At 36.8% G+C, this 27,557-nt stretch overlaps 1 long non-coding RNA gene across 2 annotated transcripts in view; it reads right to left on the reverse strand.

The window, feature by feature from the left end:
* LOC129481258 (uncharacterized) overlaps positions 1-27,557 on the reverse strand; it is a 65,210-nt gene that overhangs the window by 32,911 nt on the left and 4,742 nt on the right. The window contains exons 3-4 of one of the 2 annotated variants that reach the window (XR_010120620.1): positions 25,759-25,990; positions 9,317-9,523 (exon numbers count right to left, since the gene is read on the reverse strand). This is a non-coding gene — a long non-coding RNA (uncharacterized lncRNA). Of the gene's footprint in view, positions 1-7,539; positions 9,524-25,758; positions 25,991-27,557 lie in introns of those variants that run through there. The other variant, XR_008657312.2, reaches the window with a different exon arrangement.

The following is a 27,557-nucleotide window of genomic DNA, read 5'->3' on the forward strand; positions in this document are numbered from 1 at the left end:
GACACCTCACAGGCCCAGGCCCACACATTTGAGCTGCCTTGAAGCCAAGGCACATCCAGGATATTGATATATACGATATACACATGACTGTTACACAACTGTGACAGATGCATCCTTACCATCTCACCATCTCCTACTGCTCCCCAGTAAAGTCTACTCTGCACTTCACTGCAAAATTATTTTTCGAGAAGGTCTTTATCGCTTTATTCCCTTTTTGGAAAACAATACATCTTTAGCTGTAGATTAAAATTCACAGTGTGGTATTCACTGCTGTCAATCCAGGCAAATTGAGAAGCTTCTGGTCTCACCTTTGTGGCTATAAGCCTCCCTCAAATGTCTTCTCCCTAGTCTATGTTATTCTCACTGCCAACCTATACTTAAAGCGCATCCTCTTCTGAACAGGTGCTTTTCTGCTTATTATACGATGCTCGACATTTGTAAAAGTAAACGTCTTATGTTCCTGTCCAGATTTTTGAGATTTCTTCTTAGTATTTCCTGAATCCAGCATTAGGATAAGGAGTGGGCACTCAATAACGTCTATTGATTCTTAGAGTTGAAGCTGTAGAATTTCGTGGTGAGGAATATGATTCTTGCAGGGCAAGTCAATGAAGATACCATCACAAGCTACTCTATGGTTCTTTAAGTGGCACAAAATGTGTGAGAGCATTCAGTGTGTCAAAAGAACAAGATTATCAATCATTGAACACATATAACAATTTCCACTTGTCCACTCATCACTATAAATTTCAAGTGTTCATTTCATCTCATATACTATTTCCAGACTTCAGAGTTATTCCTTTAGATTCCCCTTTCAACTGACTCATATCCATCCTTTATTCCAGTTTTCCCATTATTCTCACCCCATAGTTAAGTGCCTCATCACTTCCTTCCTGAACTGGAATGCTTACTATTAAAGGAAATCTCTTCTTCCTCTACGCCAGTGATTTCAACGTTCAGCAAGAAGCCGCCGTTCCCTATGACAATCATCCTGCCATAAACCACTGTTAACTGATCAGAGTGTAACAACTCCTCAAGTTCAGGGAAAAAAATCATTTTGAGAATTACTGCTCCAATCAACTTCCTACAAAATTTGTCCTAAAATTATCATCCTAAAATAGCCCTGTGATCAAACTACTCCCTGCTAATACACCTTCAATGGAATATTGTTCTCATAGAATAAATTGCTAGCTCCTTACAATTTCACATTACCTGACATATCTACCTGTAACCTTTGCACATTTCAAGGTAGCCTATCCCTTATCTACAGAACGTTTCAAACTTACCTCCCTCGGGGCCTTTTCTCAGCCGACTCCTTATCCAAAAAGCTGTGTATTGCCTGCAGCACATCTTAGAGTATCATGCTTTTATTTATTTTTGTAATTGTATTCTTTCTACCTCCACCTTGACAGTAAACTTCTTAGACAGTAGAAATTACATCTTAAAATTATTTTTCTCCCTCAGCATTCTTAACACAGTGTTATAATGTGTACTCAACAAATTAGATTTATTTTTACAGTACACATTTATCAAGCTATAATTTTCACAATGTTTTAATTCTGTTCTGAGGTCTACAGATATCTCTACGTAAACACTAAAGTCAGTGATTTAATAAGTGAAAGGAATGCATACATCGCTTTGCATAAAAATTAGCCTGATACATTTATATCTATATATTTATAGAATCATTTTCCCAAGGCTCATGAAACTAAAGTGCACACACACACACCATACACACACACACACACACACACACCCCATTATAGTCAATTCAAATGGATTTATATTGTGTCAAATTAAATGCCATATGAAATTTATAATCAGATACACAAAATGTGAATGGAATCATGAATACACTGTTGATAATGGATACCATAGCTCACAAATATGATCTCCAGTTAAGAAGAGAGAAATAATTGTTTCACTGGATTTTTGGTATGTGCTAATCGCTATCACAAAAAAATCCATTTAATTACACAGTATTCAGAAATTTAACAAACATGCAGATATTAAGCTGACCACAATAAAACCTTTAAAACTGCAAAAACACATGAAAATGTATGGTCAATAATACCATTGTTCACTTGAGTCAGCTTAACCTTTTACTTTATTCAGATGCCAAAGATAAGGTAGTTAAACAAGATAACCTGTTAGGTTTCTTATTCTGGATTTCTACACTCCATCTTTTACATGTCTGAGACCAGGTATTGAACTGTAGTTCAAAGGAGCTTATTGGTTTGCAAATGTATTTTAAATAGATCCACTGTTAGATCACTAAGCACATTGCATGACTCATTTTCAGAAAACTTACATTTTCATACTTATGTAATTTTCCTGATAAACCTAAAAAGTTGTTTTTCTTTATGTATTTGCTTGTTTGATTGATTGATTGATTGATTGATTTAGAGACAGAATCTCACTCTGTCACCCAGGCTGTAGTGCAGTGGCATGATCATAGCTCACTGCAGCCTCGGACTCCTGAGCTCAAGGGATCCTCCCATTTCAACTTCCCAAAGTGCTTGGATTACAGGTGTGAACTACTGCACCCAGCCTATTTATTTTATAAGTAAACAAATCTAACAATTATTTGTTAGATCATAAGTTTACGGTGGCACAGAGCCTCTGGGAATTTATGAGTATGTGAAAGAAAATTTCTATGTGAAGTGGCAATTGCTTATTTCCCTTGTAACATCAGATGTGACCTTTGCTAAAAGGTATAATAAAATTTGGGAAGCCAGGATTCACTTCAAATTAGCAAGCCCCAAGCAATTTTTTCTTAAAACTTTGAAAAGTTTCTAATAATGATGATTATTCCTTAATAATCAAGATTACGAAAAAAGTACGTTTAGGATGCTAATAATTCAAGTGTATATCTGAATTTGTCTATCCGTCCATCTAACCTCTCTTTCTCTCTCTCTCACTCTCTAAGGCTCACTATAGGAAAATATAACATTATGAATAATAAGTGTTGCTCACTTTTGAACTGCGAAGCAAAATTTAGTAAAAGTATACGCTGATGCTTATCATCTAAGCATGATTCATTACTTCTTGGGGGTTTGGTTTTCTTAAACGTTAAAAAAAAAGATTATCCTATTCATAGCTACAATTGCTGAGATAAATCAAAGTAAAAGACACCATTTCACTTCTTTATATTACCAAAATCCACATGTTGTTGCCAAAATAGACACGTGCTCATTTTTCCAGGGGTCTTTTTAGGAGGGCAGTCCCTGCAAGACGTTATCACTAATTTGCTGCCAGTAAATGTGTGGTACAAACCAGAATTTCAGTTTGACCCTTGATTTTATAATTTAATACCAATATTACTTACATTATTAGTTTTACTGGTAAATCAGGAATAAGTTGTTGGAGTCCAGCTGTGACCCCAGGGCAAGAACTTTTTGCCTGCTGTCACCTTCTGACAGTTTAGGCTGTTAATTACCTCCATCAACTAGAACACAAGCACCTCTCTGTCTGCTAGCTGGCAGGCTGAGCTTCAGAAATTGGCAGCTTGGGAAGATCTAAAAGCTGTAAAGGGGGCTGCTATGTAAACAGTTTATTGTATAATATTTGATGACCACAGTAGGCCCGCATCAGTAATCAAAGGTAGGTTCCGCTATTGGGCGTTGATAGGTCAGCAAACAAGAAAGTTTAAAATAGCTTTTGTTTATATGTTTTTTATCCAGCAGAGTGAAACTAAGGGTTTAGTTCTGGAGGCATTATGTTGGTGGCCATGGAGGAAGTCAGTCAATCATTTAGTTCTGCTGAAATAAGCTTGGACTCAGTCAAAAGAAAGGTAAGTCAGCGGTTGTGTGTGTGCCTTGAAAGTTTAAAGCTCACTACTGGTTAAGGATACTCTATGGACATTCCCTATAAAAGGGAACTTGTTACCATAGGCATGTGTGTAAATTATGTATGCACTGTATGGAATAACTAATTATGTTTGCTACTATATTCTGATCAAAATGTCTTTCCTAACATATCAATGATTTTGTTTTGTTTTGTGACGGAGTCTCACTCTGTCGCCCAGGCTGGAGTGCAGTGGCGCAACCTCAGCTCACTGCAACCTCCGCCTCCTGAGTTCAAGTGATTCTCTTGCCTCAGCCTCCCAAATAGCTGATATTACAGGCACCCACCACTGCACCCGGCTAATTGTTGTATTTTTAATAAACACAGGGTTTCAACATGTTGGCCAGGTTGGTCAATGATGTTTAAGACACATTTTTCAAAGCCATGCTCAAATTTTGAGATTGTATCTGATATTTCACAATCTCCTTTCCAAACTCCACAGAAATATTTATAAATGTTAATTTGATAAGACTATCAAATAAATAAAAATGTTAAAAACAATACTGACTTAATCTTTAATTCTATAATTATATTTGAACATTAAAATTCTGTCATCTGGTCTTTGTTGATTAAATGGCTAATTTCATAAGCCACGTGGGCTTAAGTTTAAATCACAATCAAAATCCAAGTTACTTGTTTTAAAGAAATAAAAACAAGCATAATACACTGTGATAAAACAACATTAACTAATTTTCAGCAAAGAAATGAAACCAAGTTAGCATGCATTTGCCTTTGATTCATTTCTTTGAAGCATTTCTTCATCAGTCTTTCCAGAGAAAAAAAGTAGTCTTCCTGACATTTTCTTTGGAGCTTCTTTTTATAGAAATTATCAGACCTGTTTAGAATTAACTATTTTTATTCAGGTGAATGCACGAGTGTGTGCGCACACACACACACACACACACACATGCCCCATCCAAACATTCTACAGGTATAAAGATGACTCTACTGCAAAAAGACTTGAAAACTCTACATCTGTGTAAGAGGAATTCCTACAGGTCTGTAATCTTTGCCTTTGCCTCCAGAGAAGATCTCAGATCTGCATGCCCCTCATTCTTTTTAACCTTCCCAAAGGATCTGTCACTAATATTGGTAATAGTAGCTAATACAGATTGCTTACTGTATGCCATACAATAAGAGAAGCACTTTAAGGGCATTATTTCTTATTTATTTTTTGCAACTGTCTTATGAGATAGATTATAAAATTGCCCTCACTCTACAGATAAAGGCCAGATAACTTGCTCAAAGCCATGCAGCCTACAAGTGTGAAAGCAGAGATTCAACAGGAAGTCTTTCTGACTCCTGGCTCCAGACTCTAAATCACTCCACTACACCACCTCCCAAGTTACTTTCTTGAAAGACAATCCCATTTCTATGTTTTCCTGGCTCTCCTTCTTTCTGCCAAAACTCCATCAACTTTCTATTTTTGTCTTGACATATATGAAAGATTTTTCCCATTCCCAGGGTTTCTTCCAATTCACTGTTCTCATTTATTTCAGTAGCTTTGAATTTTACTACTATGGGTGTGGTTCTAAAATCTTCATCACTTTTCTTGAGTCCCTGAACACTCTGTTTGGCTGTGGTTGTGCTTAGCCAACCAGGCTATGACTGGTCTGGCCAACATGGTGAAACCCCTATCTCTACTAAAAATACAAAAATTAGCCAGGCATGGTGTTGCGTGCCTGTAGTCCCAGCTGCTCGGGAGGCTGAGGCAGGAGAATTACTGGAACCCAGAGAGCCACTGCACTCCAGCCTGGGTGACAGAGCGAGATTCTGTCCTCTTTGGCAAACCTGCCCTTCCACTTGTAATTGCACCTTAGTTGATGGCGCACCATCCACTCAGAATTTAGGATTATCTTTCATCTTTTCATTCACCACTCATTCAGGTGAAAAAAGTCTCATGAATTCCACTTTGAAAAAATCTTCTTTTCCTGTACTTATCGTATGGCCTATTTTGTGTCCCCATTGTTACTCACCAAAGTAATAATGCAGCAGCCTCCTAACTGCTTGCATAGCCTCTTGTCTCTGTCCTCACTAATCAGTCCCACATTGTATCACCAGAAGCATCCTTTTAAACACAGAACCAGTTCTTAAACTCTCCTTCTCAAAAACCTTCAGTGGCTTCCCAATGTAAACAGATGTCCAGTATCAGTAAACCCCTGGACTTAGTTCTGGCTTATCTTAGCACAGATTAACTTCTACTTCAATACTCCAAGAGGCATGTGCAGCCATTCCCTAATCACGCCCTCGCCTTGCCTCTCCTATGTTTGTGCTATCCCTTCTTTGTGGGCTTTTTCTCCTTCTCTCATCTTAATCCCTCACAATCCACCTCTAATTTCCTCCCATGAAACTCCTGATGGCCCTACTAAAAATTTATCCTTTTCTTCATTTACTTAACAACTATTTATTGAATATTTACTAAGCTTTAGAATCTTAAAAATAAAAGACAGGCTCCCTTCCCAAGAACAGTCTATAACATTCTAATGGGGAAGACAAGTAAATAAGCAATTAAAATTACATATGGTTTTCATGAAACACACAAACTACCAATGCTCTCTCAAGGAAAATAAAATTAGTATTTCATTAATATATAATTTTGTTTGAAAAGTTTTGTCGTGCTATAATTTTGTTTAAAAAAAAAAAAGATTGTTGGCTGGGCTCAGTGACTCACGCCTGTAATCTCAACACTTTGGGAGGCCAACGCAGGTGGATCACCCGAAGTCAGGAGTTCAAGACCAGCCTGGCCAACATGGTGAAACCCCGACTCTACTAAAAATAGAAAAATTAACTGGGCATGGTGGCACACGCCTGTAATCCCAGCTACTCTGGAGGCTGAGGCTGGAGAATCACTTGAACCCAAGAGGTGGAGGTTGCAGTGAGCTGAGATTGTGCCATTGCACTCCAGCCTGGGTGACAAAAGTGAAACTCCGTTTCAGAAAAAAGAAAGAAAGAGAAAGAAAGAAAGAAAGAAAGAAAGAAAGAAAGAAAGAAAAAGAAAGAAACTAAAAGATTTATTCACTGGTGAGTTCTTCTCAATATTTAAGGAACAAGTGATACCAATGTTATACAAACTCTTCCAAAGGAAGAAAGAAAGAAAGAAAGAAAGAAAGAAAGAAAGAAAGAAAGAAAGAAAGAAAGAAAGAAGAAAGAAAGAAAGGAAGAAAGAAAGAAAGAAAGAAAGAAAGAAAGAAAGAAAGAAAGAAAGAAAGAAAAAGATTTATTCACTGGTGAGTTCTTCTCAATATTTAAGGAACAAGTGATACCAATTTTATACAAACTCTTCCAAAAATTGAAGAGTTCACTAGTACACCGATATTAAAACCAGGCAAAGACCTTATGGAAAAGAAAACTGGGCCAGGTATTTTGGCACATGCCTGGGATGCTTGAGGCCAGAAGTTTGAAACCTGCCTAGGCAACATAGCAAAACCCTGTCTTTACAAAAAATAAATAAATAAAAAACAAAATATATATATAAATATAGAGAGAATATATATAAATATATTGATAATACATAGATATATATAATATATACAATATATAAATATATGACATACATATAATACAAAAAGTATATTTATATATTATATATTTCTATATATAATTTTTACTTGAAATTTCACTATATATACTGTTTTCATGTATTAGAATGTAACAATTAGAAATTTTCAAATAAAAATAACAGCATCAAAAACTAAATATTTAGGGATCAATTTAATTAAATAAGTGAAAAATCTTGGAAATTTCAAAACATTGTTTAAAAAAATTAAAGAACACCTAAACAAATGGAGACATATACTATGTTCACGTATTGGAAGATCCAATATTGTAAAGAAATCAATTATTCACAAATTATAAATTCAGCATAATCTCAATCGAAATCCCAACAGGCTTTTCTTGTAGAAATTGACAAGCTGACTCAAAAATATGTATGAACATGTAAAGTACCCAGAATAGACAAAACAATTTTTATCTAATTTTTTAGATCGACAAATAGTTATTGTACATATTCTTAGGATGTATAATGAGGTGTTGATAAATATAATAGATAGTGATCAGATCAGCATAATTAGCATACCCACCATCTCAAATTTTTATCATTTCTTTGTGTTAGGAACATTCAATATCCTCCTTCTAGCTATTTAAACTACATGATATATTATTGTTAACTATGGTCATCCTACAGTGGTAGAGAACACAAGAACTTCCTTTCATCCAGTTTAACTTTTATATTCTTTAACAAATCCCTTCCTATCCTTCCCTTCCCCCAAGTCTTCCCAGCATCAGGTATCCTCTGTTCTATTCTACCTCTGTGAGTTCAACTTTTTTTTAGCTTCCAAATATGAATGAGAACATGTAGTATTTAACTTTCTGTTCATGGTTTATTTCACTTAACATAATATCCTCCAATTCTATTCATATTTTCACAAATGATAGCATTTCATTTGTGAGGAGGCAAAGGATAAGAAATTACTTAATAGGCAGCCAGCCTGGGGTCATGTCTGCCCTGGGGTCATGTCAGCCTGGGCTGTCACTCAGATGTAGGATGTGGGCTTTTGGCTATATGGCCAGCCTGGGATCATACCTGCCAAGAGCAGCCTGTGAAACTGTTTCTTGGGTCATGATGCTTTTTAGGTCTGAAACACAATTGCAAGGATGCTTGGTTGGCTCAGGGGTGTCCCCACCAGCAGCAGCCCAAAAAACTGTTTCTCAGGCCCAGAATGTGGGTACACGGCTGCTTGGCCAGCCTGGGGCATGTCCACCTGGATTGGCCCGCAGGGCTGATACTCAGGTCTGGGATATGTGCTTTTGGCTATTTGGTCAGCTTAGTATCATACCTGCCAAGAGCGGCCTGAGGAATTGTTTGTCAGGCCCTGATTGGGGATACAGGGCCACTGGGGCAGGCCAGGGCTCTCTCTGGAGGGTGCAGGTGTGCTGTGAGACTGTTTCTCAGTTCCTGTGTGCAAGCACATAGCCACTTCACTGGCCCTGGAGCATATCAGCTGCTCACAGGCTTGGGGGCCCAGCCTGCTTTGGGGAGGCTATGCAGCAGTTTGGCCAGCTCAAGGGCAGATTCGCCCTGAACAGAACAGGACCAGAGCCACAGCCTATCCTGGGCCCATGCTTTACTAACCTGGGATTGAGGTGTTCAGCTTCCTATATGGGCTTGGTGGAATGAAGATGGAGCCCAAGTGCTGGAGAGGTGCAGTGGCTACTGGCCCTCAGAGCAGGGCACACTGCAGAAGTGGCTCTGGTCTCAGGATGGTGCCATGCTATAGCACCATGGCTCACAAGGGATGAATAGAGGGTTGGGGGTCCACACCTTGTTCTCCTAATCTGGGACAATGCAGCTGTGTGAATTCCCAGCAAGACTCCAAACCTGTCTCATGACTTGTGAGGACTGCTGGATTCACCTGCTATAAGGACTGTAGGTGTTTGTGATGGCAATGGGCACTGGTGGGGATCTTCTGCTCACCTTTTCCTTGCAGCAGGAAGTCCTTCCTGACTCCAGCAGATCTCACCCAGGTGAAGAAGACAGGCTTCAGAGGCCGGGTGCCTCCAGCTTCCCTCCTGCACTTCCAGCCACCACAGCTGCATCTCCATCCCCCACACTGCACTCCAGTGCTTTCCTTTTGGTACTCTAGTAAAATCTTAGCTGTTTATTTGTTGCCTGAGTCCTTTCCTGTGGAGGAGGGGAAGAACACCAGGTGTCTGTATTCAGCTGGCTGAATTATGTTCAGCTGAACATCACTCCCAATACAATTTTTTGAAGAACAACAATGTTAGATGGCTTATAAGCCATGACTTTAAGAATTACCATAAGGCAGGTGCTCGGATAACTGGCTATCTATATGCAAAAGAATGAAACTGGACCCTTATCTATCACTATGTACAAAAATTAATTCAACATGGATTAAAATCTTAAACGTAAGACCTAAAACTATAAAAATCCCTGAAGAAAACCTAGTAGGTACTCTTCTGGAAAGCCTCAGCAAAGAATTTATGACTAAGTCCTCAAAAGCAATTGCAACAAAAACAAAAATTGACAAGTGGGAACTAATTAAATTACACAGCTTCTGCATAGAAAGAAACTATCAAGAGAGTAAAGAGAGAATCTATAGAATGGGAAAAAATATTCACAAACTATGCATCTGACAAAGGTCTAGTATCTATGAGGAACTTAAACAATTCGGACAGGTGCGGTGGCTCACACCTGTAATCCCAGCACTTTGGGAGGCCAAGGCAGGCAAATCACCTGAGGTCAGGAGTTTAAGACCAGCCCAGCCAACATGGCAAAACTCCATCTCTACTAAATACAAAAATTAGCCAGACGTGGTGGTGGGCCCCTGTAATCCCAGCTACTTGGGAGGCTGAGGCAGGATAATTACTTGAACCTGGGAGGTGGAGGTTGCAGTGAGCCAAGATTGCACCACTGCACTCCAGCCTGGGCGACAGAATGAGACTCCATCTCAAAAAAAACAAAACAAAACAAAAAAACTTTAACAAGCAAAAACAAAGACTCATTAAAAAGTGGGCAAAGGATATGAACAGACATTTCTCAAAAGGAGACTTACACGCAGCCAACAATCATATGAAAAAATGCTCAACATCACTAATCATTAGAGAAGTGCAAATCAAAGCCACAGTGAAATAACATCTCACATCAGTCAGAATGGCTATTATTAAGAAGTAAAAAAAAAAAAAAAAAATGCTGGCAAGTCTGCAGAGAAAAGAGAATGCTTATACACTGTTGGGAATGTAAATTACTTCTGCCACTATAGAAAGCAGTTTGGAGATTTCTCAAAGAATTAAAAATAGAACTACCTTTTTACCCAGCAATCCCATTACTGGGTATATAGCCAAAAGAAAACAAATCATTCAGCCAAAAGACACATGCACTCATATGTTCATCACAGCAGTATTCACAATAGAGAAAACATGAAATTAACCTAGGTATCCATCAATAGTGGATCAAATAGAGAAAATATGGTACATATACACCATGGAATAATTTAGAAGAACAAAATTATGTTTTTCGCAGCAACATGGATGCAGCTAGAGGCCATTATCCTAAGTGAATTAATATAGAAACAGAAAACCAAATACCCCATGTTCTCATGAATAAGTGGGAGCTAAACATTAGGTACACGTGGACATAAGGATGGGAACAATAGACACTGGAAGCTACTGAAGGGGGGAAAGTAGGATGGGGACCTATTGGGTACTATGCTCACTACATGCGTGACAGAATAATCCTACCCCAAACTTGCCTCACACAATATACCCATATAACAAATCTGCCCATATACACCCTGAATCTAAAATAAAAGTTGAAATGTAATAAATAAAAGGCAAATTACCATAAAACTAGGGACTTAGCAAAGGACAGAAATAAAATAAGTTTAACGTAATTCAATGGTGAATTAATAGTATTTTCAACAAATCATAATAGAACAAGTAGATATGCATATTAAAAAATAAGCTTCAAGCTTTGCTTCACACCAGATATAAAAATGAACTCAAAATGGATTATTGACCCAAATGTCAAAGATAAATCTGTTAAATTTCCAAAAGAAAACATAGGAAAAAAATTATGACCTTTTTCTAGGTAAAAAGTTTTTTAGAGGAGATAACAAAAATGCACAAACCATAAAAGAGTAAGTTTATCAGATGGACATAGTCAAAATCAAAAACAGCTAATCTTTGAAAGACAGTACAAGGAAATGAAAAGACAAGCCACAGATTAAGAGAAAGTATTTGCACAATACATAGCTGATGATCTTCCAGTATCATAGACTCATTAGCTCATGAGTTATTCATTCAAACAGCATTTCAGTCTAACTGACTTTTCTTAGGAGGTAAGTTTAATCAAGTACAAAATTTACAGTGAGAATTGTTTTGTATTGAAGCAATTATATCTTTTTCTAAAACACATTCAGATGTGAAATGAAGCAATTATTTCTTAATCCAAAACTTCCAAAGCAAGTAATTCCTCTGTGGTTAAATGGTCTGTATTAAATCTGGTTATGTAAGCCAATAACCCAATATTTTAACACAATAGAAGTTTGTTTCTTACTGTTGTCACAGTCATTTGCAGTTTAAGAGGGTCTAGGGATGATTCTGCCCTATGCTGCCATTTGAAGATTCCATCTTCTTGCTTCCTGTGGTTTTGCTACCTTTATAGGGCCTCGTGTTATTGCATTGGACCTAGCTGGAAGACTGGCAGAGACAGAGCGTGGCAATCACAAGATCGATTTGAAGTGCGCAGTCCGAAAGTGGGGTACATCACTTCTGCCTGCGTTCTATTGCCAGAACTCAATGCTATGGCCACACCCATAGGCAGGGAAATGCAGTTAAGCCATGTGCACCGGAAGAAAAGGAAGCAAGTGATCATATACAATTGCCTCTACTACAGTGACCACGAGAAGAACACATACTTAACCATTTTCCTTTAGTACCACATATATTTTAGTTGCCTAAAATTTTTTGGAGCAAAGTGAATTATAAATCAATCAATTACACTTTCCTTGTCATTCAATTATTTTTATTTATTTATTTATTTACTTACTTACTTATTTGAGACAGGGTCTTGCTCTGTTGCCCAGGCTGGAGTGCAGTGGCGTGATTTCAGCTCACTGCAACCACTGCCTCCTGGGTTCAAGTGATTCTCCTGCCTCAGCCCCCCAAGTAGCTGGGGCTACCGGCACGTGACACCATGTCTGGCTAATTTTTTTATTTTTGGTAGAAGTGGGGTTTCGCCATGTTGACCAGGCTGGTCTTGAATTTCTGAGCGCAGGTGATACCCCCGCTTCAGCCTCCCAAAGTGCTGGGATTACAGGAGTGAGCCACCACGCCCAACCATCTTGTCATTAAATTATAACCAGTTCAATAACAGGGATGTTCTGTACACTGAAAACTTTCCATAGTACTTTTTATTATATGTACCATTATGTAAGGAGATCATTAAATTTTTGCTATGATCATCAAAAAATGCTATAAAACTGACATCTAATGAAATTTGCAAGTTTCCACATTTGCACCCATATGTGTAAATATGACTACACATAAATATCTGAATCTATGTTTTCAGATAAGTTCAAACAAAAATGTGTACAATAGGTATAGTTCATTATTTATGTTCTTTATTTCTTCTTCTTATCTAGGACAAAAGTACATATTGACTACCTCATTATATCATGGTGTGATAGAAAGAGAAGTAGGGATCCCAGGCTCTAGCTCTGGCTCCCAATATCTGTGGCCTTGACAAACCAGGTCATGTCTCTGGAATTCACCAGTAAAGTAAAAAGTGCATGCCAGATGATCTCCAAGGTACTTTCTGTTTCTGGTATTCTAGGAGTCTTTACGGGCCCATCAGCTCAAGCTAGCTGGCTCCCATTTGGGTCAAAGTGTCTTATCTTTCAAGAAGTGAATATTTTGGTGTCAGAAAGTCAACTGAAATGAAAAGAGAGGGAGTAAGGGAGGCAAGGCGGGAGAGAAAGAAACTAAAATGAACCAAAATTCTTCTTTACCCTAGGAATTTGTAGAAATTTGTACAATTAACTCTACCCAGGGAAAATTAGTTATTTATTTTCTCCCCACAAGACGTTATTTGGGCCACCCTATGCAGCATAATGAGGCCCTGCCTCTACAAAAAAAAAATAAAATAAATAAAAAATTAGCCGGGCATAGTGGCACGTGCCTGTAGTCCTAGCAACTCGGGAGACTGCGGTGGGAGCATCACTTGAGCCTAGGAGGTCGAGTCTGCAGTGAGCCATAATCATGCCACTGCACTCCATTCTGGGGGACAGAGGCTGACTCTGTTTTTTAAAAAAGAGATATTTGGGGCTCAGAAAGTCAGTAAACATTGCCACAGATTATAACCTAATCTACCCTGCACCTATTGATTGTGGGACAAGATGTAACATTTCAATAGTTAAGATAATCAAATAAATATTAAAAATATTAAAATTTCCTAATCACCTCTAATTCATTTGTAAGGATTAACCACCAATAAGATGATTTAGGTTTCAAAAGAAGCCACATGAAGTAGTGAAAAGAGCACAGAAATAGAAGCTTGAAAATCTACATTCTATTCTCTGTTCTGACCCATTTGTAGGATACTGGCAAGTGACTTAAGATCTTTAAATCCCAGTTCATTAATTGAAGAATAAAGTGTTTGGATTTGTTGGTATTTAAGATGTCTGGCAACAATGGAATTTCTTGACTCTATGAAAGATGAGACTTAAATTGAGAAATAGCGGTAACCTTATAATACTGAAAGCCTATCCCAGTTAGATGCAGTAGGAAGGCTCATGAGCAACGTTCTCTTAGGAGCCAGAATTCTTGCTTATTTTGGATTTACCACCACTGTTATAAGGAGGAGCAAAAGAAAAACTTTTCCATCCTGGTTAGAAGATAAAAGGGTAAGTTTTGACATAAAATCATATGTCACAGATCTCAAGCCAGCAAAGTTTATAGGTGGAATAATTTAAAAATAAGCATGTATGTAATCTAGATCAGTGAAAATATGGGAAACTTGTTATTTTTTATCATTAATTAGATCAACAAAACTGGGTGGTGGCGGGGGGGCCCAAAGGCTTCTTAAGAGAAATTAATCTCAGTTTCATGCCTCAACTTGAAATGTACCAAATTTTCAGGTAATAGATTTATTTCATAGAAAGCAAAAAGAGAATACATGTTGAAAAAATTATTCCAAATAAAATGAAAATAATTTCCAGCAAAGATTAATATTGCTCTTAGAACTTAAGGTACAGGAATTTTTTTAAAAAAGAGATTTCATACTCAGAAATATTCTCATAGCAGGAATTTTTTCTAGAGTCATATTAGAAAATTTCCTGAATATTATAGTAGTGAGTAACTTCATTTTCATTTAAATCTATTTTGCTGTTAGATTTCACACACCAAACATCCTATTAGTCTAGGTGGTTCAATTGCATAATAACAGTATTTTTTTTTATCGCTTTAGATGATCTCTTTAGATCTGCTGGATAATTTTATCATTGAGAGAAGACGAAGACTGTTGTTTGATTACTCGAGTCTTAGGACAATCATAAGTATTTAGATTCATAAAGCCAAATAAACAAAAGGGGGGTTTGTTGCTGGCCATATGATGAGCACCTAGCTTCTCTGTCATTAAAAGTTTCCTCACACCCTACGATGTAACAAAACATTTCACAAATAGCCAGAAAGAAAATCAGATTCTTGTGACGCTTCTCAAGATAGTTATTGTGAATGTTTGTGCATAAACATTCTGAGACAGACAGGGGTGCACACCCTCCCCGCACCCCACTGCCACACACAACCTATCTCAGAAATTTGCGAAAACATAGTCTTAACAGTTTATGTGGAAAATGCCTCATTAATCTTGGGCGAGTCACCGTAGGAACCTGTGGAAGATGAAATCTTGAACACGATGGACCCTTCTCATCAGTCATTGATTATTGTTAGAAATAACTCCTACTTTTTCATGTTACCTACAATCTTCAAAGTAATAATGGTTTTCAGTACAGAAATAAGTTAGAAATATTTCAAAGATAATGACTCAGGTGTCATTTTACCATTCCCCATTACACTAAATATCTAAAATAATAAAATGTTTAAAGTTATACTTTGTTCTCTGCCCGATTTTTTGTAACTTTCCACAAATTCTCCTGTATCTCTGGATTATCTATGCCTCTGTTCTCAATTAAAATCTCCAAAGAATGGAAATACTGAAATACAAGAAAAATAGACGGAAGCTACAAGAGAAGAGAGAAGAAATAAAAGAGAAAGATAGGAACTTCACAGTCTTAAAATAAAAGGTAAAACTTCCCTTCTAGACCCTATTGCTCAAGATTTTCAGCATTGACTGTGATAGCAAAACCTTCTAAGGCTTGAGTAAGTCTTTTGAAAAATTTCACTTATTTTTTTTAACTCACTAACTATATCCAGAGGGAAACAAAATTCAACTGAAATATGAAGCTCTCTTGGATGTCATAGACAGCCCACACTACATGTTTTCCAAGAGGGAGGAAGTTTTCCAAAAATTTGTAGAATGAGGTAGGTGTTTGTTCATTCTGGGCAAATCATTCATTAACATTCAGAACACTTTTAAGTATGCCATGATAGATTCTACCCACAGCCTCTACAGCACTTGTATTTCTTCAGCTAATTATATTAATACATTAATTAACAGTGGCAAGGACAAGCGTCAGCCCTCTAAAAGCAGGCAGTGACTTTACAATTCACAGAGAATAAATTGGAATCAAAATAAGGCTTGGCTTCTGTCAATGGTGTTCTGGTGCATGTGCCAGGCTAACATCAGGCTTCCCAGAAGGGAAATAAATAAATACGTATATATGTATATATAATATATATATATTATATACATATGTTTATTATTTCTTATAAATTTTACTAATATGCACAATGTATAGTATACAAATTATAAGTAATAATGAAATACCTAAAACTATTTTACATTTTATATAGCCAATATATTCTCACAGAAGGCTTTTGTTTACTTTTGCCAGATTCTTAAATCCATAATCAATCTCTTTACAATTAATGAATGTAGTATCAATATGAATGTTGGTTAATATTCCATTTACCTTAACAAGCAAGGTGAAAGTAAACACATCAAAGTATATTGGAACTTTATTCATTTATCAGGGATGTGTTCCTTTGCTGAATCAGATAATAGTTTGCAAAAACAGTACTGGAAGGATATGTCATCAAATTGTGTGCTATTCACAAGGTAGCAGCTACAGCTACAACATCCTTTTAGGTTTGATCTGCGTTCTTAACGTTTCTTCCATTGCTTCCTCAAGTCTAGACTACCATAAATAAATAAATAAATAAATAAATAAATAAATAAATAAATAAATATTAAAGGCTTGATTCTTAGTGTTTGCTGATTTCCATGGTTTAAGTACTCCCACGATGACAGAATTTAAGCTACCAAAATACCTGAACATGGAGTTTGGAAGAGATATGCAATAGCACAGCATTATGTAGTATTTCCACCAGACAGACACAATAATTATAAATAATCTCAAGATCACAGATAATATTATGATGTAAGTTAATTAGAAACTAATGAATTTTGATTATTACCTTTCCTTTTGATATAATTTATTTAACTGTAAGTTTATCCACTCTAATTTTCATTATTGGCTGTCTTTAACAACAAAATCACAAAATACCTGACTATTTAATAATCTGTTTTTGTGAGCCAGTGTGAACCAGCTACGGCACTTCACTGCCTCTTGTTCAAAGTTTACTAGCAGCTTGAGTACTGAACATTTTGTTACAGCTTCATGAATCTAAATTCCTGCCCAGGTAAAAGATTACTGGAGTTACCAGAAAAGAATTTTGTTTAACTTCATCTAAGACTAAGACTATACCACTTAATAAGTCCTAAATTTGACAAATGCTTTTGAAACTTAATTTGTTAACATTATAAACTTCTTACATCAATGTGTATTTACACATCACTGAAGAACAATAGAGGGTAGTTTACATGGGTTGACATGCTACATAGGCTTAAGGGCTTTCTGTTTCTTTGTTTCCAAAACAGATTACAGTGATCAGAATAGAGGTAGCAGGCAAATAGTCTGCTTAGTCTCACTGAAGCCATTCAGAGCAAAATTTATTTATGCTATAAAATGCCAAGGCCTATAAAATTCCCAAAGCCCCATCTTTAAGAATGTAAGCAACAGATACTTGGATGTACAGACCAGAGTTTGGCCAGAATTCCATTAAGTAATCTTGAGTCCTATCAAAAAGCTAAGCTAAAAGATACATTAAAATAAGTAATATATTTAATTGTGAATAAAACTGTGCCTCTAAAAAGTGAACAGACAGTGACAAAGCAGAAGGACCAAGAGGGCCAGGAAGTTGGCCTCAAAGAGGGTCTGAATCCAAATTCCAGTCAAGCGGCTAAACTAACCATGTAACTTTGGGGAATTATTTAATCAGTCCAATCTTCAATTTCCTCAAAGATATATTAGAGATTGCAGTACTGTCAGGATTATATGAGAGTCTATTTGAACATTACCTGGCACATAGTAGCAGATCAGTAAGTGAGAGTATCATGAAAACATACTCCCTTCTGCCTAACCAGAATGGTGGAGACTCAGGTGAGAACCTCATTGCGAATACGTGTGAGTAATTACTCAAGATTCTTTTTCTTGGCAGATTTTATTCAAAGGTGAAGTAAGCAAATACTAGCATTAGCTCCAGAGGCTACCTCAGCCCCCAGATATCTACAACACACAGTTGGAGTTTGTCCTTTGAGTTAAGGCAATGCACATGAAATATGGGACTCTGAAGCTGTAGAATATTTGATCACCATCGAATACAAGATATTTGGAAGTACTGCTAAACCTCTGCAGTCTGTTACAAAACAATAATAAAGCAGAGTGTTAAATATCTGCTATCTGCTATTGAAAGAAATACAAACAATTCAAAAGGCACAATTTAGGTATGATGAGATTAGAAAATTCCATTTTAGATGCATATTTTACCTCGAATTGATTTCTTTAGCCCTCAGTAGTCACTAATTTATTAATCTGTATTAGTTTTTCCATTTCATTTTTCTGAGAGAAGGTGGAGCAAAGACCAGGTAACTGATTTAGGCAAGGATGGGAAACTCCTACTGCCTGGGAGGGCGGTCTTCATGGCATGAGGCAGTGATGGGCTTGGGCCAACCGCAGCCACTGGGGAGCAATGGGGGGCAAGACAAGGGAACAGCTGCCCCAAACAAGGTGATTTCATTTTCTAGTTTTTTGTGAAAACACTTCTGTCCACAGTCATAAAATCACTCTTTGAGACACACAATATTTTCTTGGCTATTCTCATTAATATAGCAGTATTGTAACAATTTTGTAAATTCTAAAGAAATTACTGGGACCTTTAACTGCAACGTCATCTTGTGAGGTAATGAACAAAAAGGAATGCTTCAACTGAGTTAACAGTACCTCTTCATGCTGGTAAGACTCTAGAAATATGTATGAGCTAGAATTTTGGAAATAGCATGTAACAGAAGCAACAGCCAAGTGGGAAATTAAAGTCCAAAAGCAAAAGCAGTGGCAGTTCCAGAATGTTTACAAAGGAGAGGCATAGGGGTCATCTTTTAGGTGGAAAGAAAACTAGAGAATTTTCCTTGATACAGTATTTGCACAGCTTTTGCTTACAGGATTTATTTATTTAGAGTAACTTGGTACCAGGAGTTGGAGGGGCCCTGATGGAGATTATGAGTGAAATAAAGTCCATGCAAGACAAAAAAAAACAAAAAACAAAAGTCTCACATTTCTTTGCCCATATACCTGCAATTGCTAAACTGAGAAGGGAAAAAAAATCTAAAATTATATCCTTAGCTGATAAACTTTACCCAATATTTTTCTACTTATAAGAAACTAAGTTTAATCAATAATCAATCAACATTGATTGCCTACAATATGTTTGGCATAGAAATTGGTACTGGGTAGGAACAAAATATGTTCTCTGCCCTCTCGTTGCCTAAATCAGGACAGAAGATGGACATCAGGCAAGAAAGTGAAGTGATTGGTTTCAGAGGAGGAGGAAGGAGGAGTGGAGATTCAACCTGGTCTAGAGGGTCAGGGAAGGCTCCCTGAGGAAGTGGCATTCCAAAAGGGGTTGCCTAGGCAAAAGCTGTGAGTTAAGGGGTGAGAGAGCTGAAAGGAGAACAGGAACAGAAAACATTTCTAGCAGAAGGAACTGAATGTGGGAAACTCAGGAAGCAAAACGATAAAGAGTCTGAGGAATTTAAAAATCCCATCTGTCTGGAGCTGAGAGAGTGTTATCAGCCGAAGTCTGTAAGAAAGAGGAAAACCACATTGGTAAGTCCAACAAAGAGAATTGAGAATTGCTTCATAGGCATGAGACAACAAAAGACTATAACTTCAAGAAGCAGGAATCCCTAAGGCTAGGAGAACAAGGAGAAGAGAATAGGGTTACTAGAACCTAGAAGCTTGGAGGAGGGGCCAGAGCTGGAACCCCGGCCTCAGAGCAAGGGACTCTGGCCGGCACATCCTGATGGTATCTGCAGGGACACAGTGAGGCTGTTTTGGATTTTGGAGGGGAGGCTGGAGCCCACTGCTATTAGGGTGAAGAGCTCCTGCTGGGGTGATCTGCATACTCGGGAAAAACTCAAAGGAGCCTGCAATCACCCCCACCTCGTGGTTGCCAGCAGCATCTCATCCTTATGCTGCTGTTGTAAGATCAGGAGGCTGTTGCCCTAGTCTAGGTGACAGAAGGCAGTGACCTGGACTGGGGTGATGTGTAGCAGTTATTTAGTATATAAAATCTGAAGAATTTGTGATGGATTACATTGGAAATGGAAGGAAGAGGGGGAACAAGGACAACTCATAGATTTCACCGGAGCAAGTAAGTGGGTGCTAAGGCCATGAACCAATACAGGGTTCCAAGTAGGAAAGGAGGGGTTGAAGAACAGAAGTTTAATTTGGGACACCTATAAGGCATTCAAGCAGGAAGAGGGGCTAGAGCATGGGGGACGTATGTGATCTAGAAATATAGTTTGGAAAACTTAGGTAGGACAGATAGTAGTTGAAGCCGTGGAAATGAGTAATCTGGCCTAGGAGGGTATTTAGGTCACCGAAGAGGGCTTGGACAATGCTGGAGCAAACTTTTAAAGGAAGCTGTACCATACATGAGCTAAAATGCTTCTCTTTGATCATCCACACGTACAGCCATGAACTGGAGAATTATCACTGAAATATAAGAGACAGCAACATACCAGCAGAAGAAAAGACAATAATCTTATCAGTCGAAATTATTCTTGTTGTTGCTAAGCAATTTAAATCTGATAGAAGCATAAGTTTACTTCTGAAGAAAATTACATGTCAATTTATACCTTTTTATCAACTGCTATCTTCCACCACTGGAAAATAATGCAAGTGAATCTGACACTCTCCTTAAGAACGTCTCCACGAGCATATCCAACTGCATTTTGATATGGAATTGCCTCCCCCCTTTTTAATATTAATACTTGATTTACAACCATATATTCATAGTTAAAAACTACCATTTTATTAAAATATATCAAGTTGTTTTATTCTCCATTATTTTGCTTTTCACTTAATCTTTTTAATTCCTGCCCTAAATTAGAGTAACTCACTTCAGCCAAAGCCTATTGTAAATGTATGCTGCTGGCTAAGTGTTCTCTTTTCAGGTTAGAGGGGCATCAGTCAGGACTCTCCATTCTTCCCAAAACTGCAGAGTGAAAAGTACAGCTGCTTCTTTCAAGGAAAGTGAAAAAAAAAAATGAAAAAAACTGAAGCCAAGTGTTTTGCTTTTCTGTTATTTTAAAATTCAAACTCTCAGAAGAGCTTCAATTTCTGTCTTTGATCTCAAAAGCAATTTAAATAGGAAGAATTACTAAAGAGGTGGGATTTATCCTTTTCTTTTAATCCAGATATTTCTGACATTTCAACTATTTCTAAAGAAAGTTGGGAAGGTAAGATCTCTGCAACAGCTCTACAAGGGTGAAATAACAGATACAAAGCTTTATAACATTTTTATGTATTGAAGTTTTTAAACTATACTAGAATAAAGTTACAAATTTCAGGTAGTTAGCAAGAAGTTTTGCCTGACCTTTGTATTTTTTTCTCCTCAAATCACCTTACAAAGTGTTTTTAAATCGTGACAACCTCCAGAATTTCTCATTTTATTTGCCTTGGGCTTGTAAGTCTCTTTCATAGATATTTCAGCAAGGATTGGAAAAGGCAGGGTGAAAAAAGAGTAAGACTTGCTTCATCATTTTAAAAACATCAGAACTAAAATATATTATGGACATAAATACAAACTTAGAGTTTCCAAAGTGGATATAATTTGTGCAGCTCAATGTTTGATATCTAGATATATTTGTAACATCTCAAAGCACTCTGCCCTGATTTTTTTAGACAGATTTACAGAACCCAGCTTAAGTTAACAGAAGTTGTAAATTATGTCTAAGTGGAATTTATAAACAAAAGTTAAAGTTGAGCATGCAAGGAAATATTGAAAAGTTTGCATAATGCTGTCAACATCTACAGTGCCAATGTTCATCCTTTCTTTTGTTATTAGCTGAACTTTTTTCTGTATACATGGATATATGTCTGAGTAAGTATGTGTGTACAGATTTATGTTTTCAAATGAAACAAAGCTGTGCAGCTATTATTGCAGGGGTCGACTGGTCTCTGGGAGCACGTGCTTCCTCTGGCCTATTAAAATACAGTACCAGCATTTCCCTCTTGTAGCGTTGTGAGTGTGATCTGACCTGAGCTTGCATTTCTGGGAAAGCGCCTGGAGAGTACCAATTTAATTTAGAAACTGCTCAGCGTAAGTGTTGGGTAGGGTTTGACGGTGTTGCATCAGGTGATCAGATAAATTTTCAGAGATACCACAAAGAAAGGTTGGAAATGTCATCAGAGAGTTTATATTAAGCATAGTTTTCCTACAAATAAATTGATTTTAAACACCATTTAAATTTATAATCTGTGCCAGATTTCAGTGTTTTATTTCATTACAGAAGTTAGATGTTAGTACCCTGTTTTCAAACTGTTTTAGTACCTAGTATGGGCTTTTTCTTGAATTGCAAACATTGCTGCTTCTTTTGGATACTATTAAGCAAATAGCCAAAATGGAAATTCATATGTCATGGAGATGACATATATTTCTCCTGCTAATTGAAATACTCTAATGTTGTTAAATAGCATTTTCGGATATGTTTACTCTTCTATAGGCTTTTTCATTCTTATTATACAGTCAGATGTTAAAATATGTGCACATGTATATATATATATATGCGCACACATGCGTATACACACATACTTTTATAGTTGGATTAGACCTAGAATGTCTTCAAAAAATTATGAAAAACTTTCTCCTTCTCCACTTATCATCATCATCTAAAAAGCATGCATTCAGCTCAAATTTTATTGAGCATGCACAAGGTATCTTAAGTAGTATCATATATTGTCCCTGAAATTAATAGGGGAAAAATATTTCAGTCTAGATGAAAATCGTGTTCATTAGTAACTGATATAATGTTATTTCCAAGGATATTCAACTTTATTTTCCTTTTGATGACACTCCGTGGAGAGAAAAAGTTGTTTAATTCAAAAATTGGACTGTTTCTTCTTAACTGGCCTATCAGCTTGCTTCTCTTCCTGCCTTTTTATTGAATCCATACTTTGTATTTCGGTGGCCCATTAAATTCTTCCTGCTTTTTAGAGTTTCTTTGAAAATATCTTGTGAATACTGCAGGAGAAAAATTGCACTGAGTCTTACAAATCTCCTGTATTCTCTAAACAGGGACAGAAATGCCTTTGGGTTTTGTTTGCTTTGTTTTGTTTTGTTTTTAAAGGAAGGATAGAACATTAACACATGACAACAGTGAGATTACACAGATAAATTTTTGAGTCCTTTTATCTAGTAAACATTCTAATGACCTACTTCAAAGGCAGGCTGGGAAGAAGCCTCCCTGTCCTCCTGCCAGAATGAGAGGCGAAGCTCTTTACCACTCATATGGGAGATATGAGGAGACTTTGAATGGATCATTGCTTTTTATGAGTAGTAATGAGGTGAGAAGTATTCTAGTGTGTGGCACAGGCCTTCATTAAAAAGCGTGAAACAGAATGGCTTATGGTTAAAGGGGGTAATTTGTTCTAACATACTTGCTAAATTGTGTTGTAACCATGCCAGTTAACAGCACTATATTTTCCATAGGATTCCTGAGTGCATTTGTGTGCAATTATTCTTCCCATACACAATTCAGGGATTTTTCCAATAGCTTGCGTTAACTAGTTGACAATGCTCACTCCTTCAGTGGAAAGTACACGGAGCCCCACCGTTAAAAAGGGGTGAAAGAATCCAGAGATGTTCTCATTCTCTTTCTAAAGCCAAAGGGTTCTTGTAAAATCAAAAATTCACAGAACCCAAATTTAAATGAATACCATTTGTCCAAAAGGTAACATCAGAAGTAACAGGTAGTTTAATAACTACAAAGCCTCAATTTTCAAATATGCATTATAATTAATAGAATCCATAAGAAAGAAAATAAGATTTGGTCATTTCAAGTCCTTCATTAAAAAAAAAAAGACAAGAAAAACTGAAAAGTAAGAGCAATAATTTTGCTACATTTGTGAAGAAATCCTGCCCATAACAGAACTTGAAGTTCTACAACATACCAAGATTACTTGTTCAGACTCTTACTGTTCATTGGAAAAATCTTTCTATTTAGGGAAACATAACATGTTTTTTTCACATGACCAATTATCAAAAGAGAAAATGCTGTAGGACAGAAACATTAAGGTTTGGATAAGACCCAGAATTTGGGTATGTCGTATGAGAAAACTATTTTAAAAGTGGCAACTTTTTAAGACACATCATTACACGGGAAATGTTATAGCATTAAAATTTGAGGGGAATATCCCTATGAATTTTCTGGAATTTTCTTGAAAGGCAATAATACAAATATGCATTGTTTTATAAAATACTTTGTAACTGATGGCACAATATTATTGTAATAAAAACATTAATTAAATATAATTGATAGACAATCACAGACTGAAAACGGAGACTTAAAATTTAAGCACCAAAAACCTTTACAGTGAGACAGGAAGTGTTCATGTTTGTCCACCCTCTGGAATTTTTGAGCCTTTGCTGTGGGGGAGAAGAATTTCCATTTTGTCACTTTCCATCCATTTCATTATTACTCAGTTTTTGCACATTCGTTATTTGATATTTTGAAATCAATGTTTGCAATCGTAGGTAAGTACATGATTCTAGCTTCAAGAATAAATACTGTCAAACTTAATAGAAACCAGGCTGTGGGCCTCCAATAAATGTAATAGGCCCAGCCTCTCTTTTCTACTTCTTTTATTGGGTTTTCAGGAAAGTCTATGAAAGAAATTCTAATTGCAGCTGCTCCTAGCCAATGCTTCGGTTCTCTTCCCCTTAGAGAGGGAAATGGTAGCTCTGGGCTATATGGTGGAATCAATGGTTTGGTGTTTGTTTTTTGTTTTCAAGCTAATTGAATATGTAGCATAGTAAATAACAAAAATTATATTTACACATTGCCTAATTTTCATCACTGCGCCACAAGGGGTAAACCAGATACAGCTGTTATTTGAATACAAAATAACATCTTATTCAATGCTAAATTCACTGACCTAGAACGTTGCCCAGAGAGAACAAATCTTTTTATCAATGTCTGAATAGTTATTCTCAGAATGAATTTCACCTTTCCTCAATTTAACACGAATATGAACACTCTGAGTTAATAAGTGACAACTAGGATAGAAAACGTGGAGACTGACATAGGAAGAAATGTACGTTAAAGGGACATTTGCCATTCTTTAAGCTTTCTTGTTATTTTTACTACTTTTTTTTTTTTTAAGAGACAGAATCTCACTATATTGCCCATGCTGATCTAGAACTCCTGACCTCAAGGAATCTCCTCGCCTCTCCGTCTTTAAGCTTTCTTTTGCCTTGTGTCTTATTTATATCTGACTGGAAAAATTAAGACTTGTGAGACTGATAAAAAGAAGTAACACAAGGATTATATTAATACAGTGTGAAATGAATGTATTTCATTGAAACTGCTCTGAGCTAAGCTGGTCTAATTGTCTTATGACATCATGGCTTCCCATAACTGGGAATTCTCATAGCTTCATGATATCAAGTGCCTGCACTGGCTTGCGTGTAGTCTGGAGGTTTCTCTGAAATTAGTTTTTTCAAATCAAGAATAAAACAAATATGAAGAAACAAAAGGATAATAACTATCAGACAGAAAATATGTATCCAAATATGTTGAGACTAAATGCTATGTAATAAAACATGAGTCCTGAGAGAGAAAATAGCTAAAATATTCCAAGCCAAGTGTATACTCACAGTTGAGAAAAGCTTTTATTGGAAGACTACTAGTGGTTGCATTTTCGTAAGAAAGGTGAAGCCACTTAATAAAACTGTTGCATGCTCCAAGCCTCTGGCAGGTGTGAAGGTGACAATCCCATTCAGCCAGTAGGAACAAACTGGGCAGTTGAAATGATGTGACAGCTCCATTCTCTCTGTTGTGGACATCTCTACTTAGGTAGGATTAAAGCAGTAGAATGCATAGGAATATCTTAAAAAAAAAAAAAAGTCCAGTTTTATTCTGTTTCATCAAAGTGTCTGAAAATTGGGGAGTAGAAAGGAAGAGGGATAAATATACTTGGGGCAACACTGGCAGTAGCCAACATTTTAAAGCAATCATTGTTGATCTTTTGATGCTCCTCTTTTGGTTGTATTACACATCTTTCCAAATCCTCCTTGTGTGAGCCTCAGAAAGATGCTAAGTAAACTTAAGCATTTCCTTCATGACTTGGCACACTTAAGGTGGTACCCTAGCCTCCCCAAAGTTTGTCACTGCCATATTAGTCATTACTGTACTTGAAATTTTACCTCTGTTACATCCATTCAATTACATCTCAAGATACCCACTCTTGATTTATACTATAAGCCAAGGCCCAACTCAAGTCACTTCTACACATAAATTGGACTTATAAACTTCTGCCCATCAGAGCCCCCTTGTCCTGGCTAGTATCTGTATCACATTTATTTTAGGTGGTTTTATTTAATTTCTCTACTTACTATTAGCTTTATTTTGTTCCTAGATTGTTTCGTGATAAACTCCTGAGGACAAATAACATATATTACAATTTCCAATTTGTTTTGTTTCACCAAGAGTAATATACAAACAAAAAGTAATACAAAAGTTGAAAGACACCCAGCACTTTGGGAGGCCGAGGCAGGTGGATTGCTTGAGCTCAGGAGTTTGAGACCAGCCTGGGCAACATGGTGAAACCCTGTCTCTACCAAAAATACAAAAAATGTAGCCAGGTGAGGTGGCACAGGCCTGTGGTCCCAGCTACTTGGGAGGCTGAGATGGGAGGATTGCTTGAGCCTGAGAGGAGGATGCTGCAGTGAGCCAAGATTGTGCCACTGCACTCCAACCTGGATGACAGAGTGAGACCCTGTCTCAAAAAACAAAAAAAAACAAAAAAAACAAACAAAAAAAAAAGAAGTTGAAAAACAGAAGAAACACACCAGCCTCAATACCTCCTTCCTTATTGTGTATATTAATATCTTTTAAGGAAAGACTCCAACCTTAATGCCTGATTTCTAATGAATCTCATGGTGGGAATTACTATCTCAATAAGAAGAAAAGAAATAAAATTGGCAAACAGCAGAAGTCTTGAGATGAGCATTACTTCGTGGTACTTCTTGAGATTTCTCCCTATATTACCTAGTCTGCTTGGCAGTGTCTAGAAAAGGAGAGAGCAAAAAATGAAAGTAAAAATGAATCTGAAATGTTAGATATTTGGAAAAGAATGAGAGACTGGTTTGAAGAAATATAAGAGAACAAAGACATGCTTGCATTTTGAAAGCCGTTTTCCATAAATTCTTCAAGAGCTGAATATGCTAATTTAGCACACTGAACCAGTGATTTGATTTATCCTGTTCTGGATTTCTGTAATATAAAGAAATTATGACTACAGTGAATGTCTAAAAATAGCAAAGTACAACCAATCATGTTTCTTATTTATTGAAAACCACTAAGTGAACATGACATGAGTGGTTCTATTCATGATATTGAAAGAATTCCTTTTTATACCTCACAGAACAGAAAAGCCTTTTATCCTTTTAATCAG

The sequence above is a fragment of the Symphalangus syndactylus genome, chromosome 4 (assembly GCF_028878055.3).
Source record: "Symphalangus syndactylus isolate Jambi chromosome 4, NHGRI_mSymSyn1-v2.1_pri, whole genome shotgun sequence".
Lineage (NCBI taxonomy): Eukaryota > Metazoa > Chordata > Mammalia > Primates > Hylobatidae > Symphalangus > Symphalangus syndactylus.